The following is a 4,519-nucleotide window of genomic DNA, read 5'->3' as shown; positions in this document are numbered from 1 at the left end:
GTAAATATTTTCTTGATAACAATCCTAATATATCACACTATTTAGTGAAGATATTTGTAAAATAATAAAACTTATCTTGAAAACTAATTATTTCCAATTTAATAATACAAATTACGAGTAATGGGTACAGCAATGGGTAGTCCTATGGCTCCTTAATACGCTTCCCTTTTCATGGGTAAATTAGAAACAGATTTTCTTCAAAACGAAAAGTTTAATCCATCTGTTTGGTTTGGATTTTTAGATGACATCTCGATGATTTGGAACCATTCATCAGAAGAACTGAGCAAAATTAAATGATCGCCTAGATCATTTTCACCCGACGATTAAATTTACTTATACTGCATCTAGTACGCAAGTTTCATTTTTAGATATAAATATGATGATAAAAAATATTGATAACAATATTTCTACAAATATTCATGTCAAGGAGACTAATATCCACCAAAATAGAAATTATCCTACACATATAATTGATTCTGCGCTGAACAAAGTCCGTAATCTTCCTCAACTTGAGGCTTTAAATACATCAAAATGTTCAATAGAGAAAACCGTTCCGGTGGCCTAGTGGTTAGAGCGTCCGCCTCGGATGCGGGAGGTCGTGGGTTCGATCCCCGACCGAGTCATACCAGAGACTTAAAAAATGGTACTTACAGCTGCCTCGCTTGGCGTTCAGCATTAAGAGGTTAGTGTTAGGACTGGTCGGCCTGGTGTCAGGATAATGTGACTGGGTGGGACATCATGCTACATGTCTGCGGCATGATGCCCCAGTGCTAGACATCACTATAAACTGCCACACTGCAGACATCGTAGCGATATGACTGAAAAATTGTTAAAGCTACGTTAAAAATCAAAATCACATCACATCACATCACATCACATCAATAGAGAAAAATATAATTCCTTTCACAATACAATATAATCCTTCATTACCTAATATAGGCCTTATAATTAATAAATATTGGAGTCTCCTAAATTTATCAAATAAAAACAGCGTGAAAACACTTTACAAAAATAGACCAATTCTTGCTTATAGAACACCCAAGAATTTGCAAGATTTTTTTAAATAGAACTAAAGAGACAGAAAATAAATAATGATATTTTTCATCATCTAAATGTAACAGACATCGGTGTTCTCAATGTGCAAATATAAGAGAAAGTACTTATTTTAGCAGCGCCAATATTAAAGAAGTATTTTCTCTACGTTATAACACTAACCGCATATCTACTGATGTGATTTATTTGATAACCTGTAAAAAATGTAACATGCAATATGTTGGACAAACTTCAACTATATAAAATTTTATAAAATATTAATATTTCAATAAATTTTAATACCAATAAGCACTTTCATCATTTTTTCTTTCATGCCAATATATAGTGTTAATGGAGTTATGAACACACTCAAAAACAAAGTTATTGGATTCATAAGATACTTTTTATCTTAATCGCCTTTATACCAAGGCACTATATAAAAATGCAAAATATGTAAATTAAAACATTGATATGTTGTAGATCCTTTATAAAAATGTAATTGTATGTTTGACTGTTTGTCTCTATTTTATTATTTTACTATAATTTTTAATGAACTTTTCGTAACTTTTCACAACTTTTCGCACTTTCGCATTTTAGTCACATCGTAAAAATTATATACTACTGGCGTTAAATTTAACAGAATACAAATATTCCAAAAGAAATGTACTACAATAATTACGGTAGATGCGATTTTAGATGCGAAAGATATGGAATCCTTTATATTTTCTGCATAAGTAACAAAAGGCGATACGGTTTCATCTCCTTCCATGAAATGTCAGATAACAGTATGACGTCTGTCAAATTTCAGCCATCCGAATGCTGATGAAAGGATGTTTTACACTCTTTGATACAAAATAATGAACCATCAATCTAAAATATATAAAATCCGAGTTTACTGAATGTACACATCTGTAATGCCTGTTACATAATATTACGAACCAATAAGAATACGTCCACTTGTATTATTGCAGAAGAAAGCATTCTTGACTTGACGAAGCAATAATTTGGTGTATTCATCAAAAAGTCCCGTCAATGCTTGATAAATTGTCTCTAACTAGATGAATATATTATATCAAATTAAAAACTGTTAATTTTCAGTTCTCTTGCTGGTTTCGGGTTCCTCGTCACTGTAGATGTGTTCAGCCATTTGCAAGACTTGCATAATGTTAGTCTCAGCTACAGAACAGATAACCCAGGGTTCATTGGGATTCCACGAGAATTCAGAAATCTTGGCTGTGTGTCCGCCATGAATAAACAGCAGCTCTGGTGGACTATCTTCAGCATCTTCTACAGATTGTTCCTCTCCAATTTTACTTATATCCCAAACACATAGCCTTCTGTCTATGCCACTAGATGCCAGGATTGTCTCATTGTGTGAGGACGACTTAACCTGGAAGGTTTCATCTTTATGTGCTTCAAACAAGTGCATCTTCAATTTCAAATTTAGATTGGGGTTCCGAGATAGAATATATCCTTCTTTCTGGCGGCCTTTCAATTTCAGTTCTGGAATACATTTTCCGCTGAGATCAGATTTAGCTGGATACTTTGTGTAGTCAAATACCGGAACATCCTTGGAAGACGTCTTGGTTGCAATGATGCAAGGATTCTGTGGCATGTAGCAAGCTCTGTTCACCTCTCCTTTATGATTGATTTTAATCTCTGTCTCAATCTTCCAACAAAGTGAATCAAAACCAACAAATACTCTATTCTCCTTGTCGTAACTGAACGTGTTAAACTTAGCACTATCATTGGGCAGCCGTATACAAGCTATCATCAAGTGGTTTTGCTCATTCGAAGTAGTACGTGTACCCAGTATCAGTCTGTGGAAAGCGTAGTCTTTACCCTCTGGCCTTGTGATATCGGGCAACCAATGTGCTGTAAGATTTGGCCATTCCATGGTATGTGTCACGACTAAGTCACAGAGAAAATGTCTATGTTTCTGCCACATCTTGTACTCCTCACTGATTAATCTCTCTGCATCACGAACACTTCTTTTATGCGTCATGGTTACAAATTACAAACAGATCACGTTTTCGTTTTTAAAAAAATCCCTCAACCGAAATAAAAAAAAATTCTTAAGATTCACATCGGTATAACACGGTAGCTTTTATTGGTGTGGTCCCTCTCAGACTCCATCATAGAGAGCACCCCCTGTTGCCGAAAGATGAAATGTATTTTATGTGTACCTGTTTCCCCCATGGTGTTCATCGTGTTTGTGAGGATTGAAATATAATTTTGTAAAAGGTTTATGAATTTTGATTAGGGTTTTACACACCTTATTACTCGATTGATATAAAAGCTCTTCAACCCTGGCTGGTTTCGGAGCTTACTTATTGAGTGTGATCCTTGCCAGGGATCTATGGTGTCCAATGTATGCCTTGTGATTTTGATATAGAGTATTGTTTGTTATCCTTGTGTTTTTGTATGGACTGGCTAATAGTCAAATTCAATAAGTTGTCTTAATTAATAAGGGCTATCTAAAAAATAAAATATTGCGGCTAAGGATGTCTGGGTTGGCATGTGATGGTGGCAGGAGATAATTGACCCACCCACTCACCCCACTTCCATCATAGTGGCCAGTTCCTTCGTTCCTATGCCTATCACCCTATCTACTTTCAGTGGTGTATTAGATTTGGAGAAAGGAAAACGATAGCAGAGAGAGAAGATATATATATATATATATATATATATATATATATATATATATATATATATATATATATATATATATATATATATATATATATATATATATATATATATATATATATATTGTTTTTGTTAATTAGCCACGTAACTTTGGCATCGTACCGTCATTTACTCCTTAATAGATAGGACGATCCCTGTCCCTCTGTATTGTTGCGCTTTTGTTCCTAAATATGTTAGCTTATGTTATTTCTTCTGAGGTATTGGTTGTTTTGGTTAATGTGTTTTTATATTAATTTATAAATAATAATAAACATTTTTTTAAAAAATTGTTTATAAAACAAAAATATTTTACAAATAAAAGTAATAAAGTACCTTTAATTCTTTTCTTGAGGATCTCTAATATTTTGCTATTTATTTATCACATAATTTTGTCATTTAAATGGCATAAATAACTGTAAAAGTAAGTATAAATCCCTTCCCATGGGTATTGCGGGCAGTTATCGATAAGTTTAATTCTATTCAAGATAATTGATTTTTGCTTGGCGCTTATGTTATACACACCCAGGCCGTCTTTCTCTTTAGATCTGTAGGTATATTTCTTAAGCATATAGTGAATTCCATTGTTCCAGATATAGTTTGAAATCGCCCCTTCTATTTTGTTTAGCATTGCTTCAGTGAAATGTATAGTATTTATGAAGTAATTTAGTTGACTGTACATATAGGTTTTAGGAACTCCATTAGGTTCAATACGGTATTCGACCAAGTTTAAATTTGTTCTTCTACCTTTTTCAGTACTATACTATACAGTAGTTTAGTTGGATAGCATTGTTCCCATATA

At 33.5% G+C, this 4,519-nt stretch overlaps 1 pseudogene; it reads right to left on the bottom strand.

The window, feature by feature from the left end:
* Positions 1-2,119: 2,119 nt before the first annotated feature.
* LOC149807284 (histone-binding protein RBBP4 pseudogene) lies at positions 2,120-3,037 on the bottom strand (annotated as a pseudogene).
* Between the last annotated feature and the right edge of the window lie 1,482 nt (positions 3,038-4,519).

The sequence above is a fragment of the Sinohyriopsis cumingii genome, chromosome 1 (genome assembly GCF_028554795.1).
Source record: "Sinohyriopsis cumingii isolate HCF-2022 chromosome 1, ASM2855479v2, whole genome shotgun sequence".
Taxonomy (NCBI): Eukaryota; Metazoa; Mollusca; class Bivalvia; order Unionida; family Unionidae; genus Sinohyriopsis; species Sinohyriopsis cumingii.
This window is presented reverse-complemented; position numbering and strand designations above follow the sequence as displayed.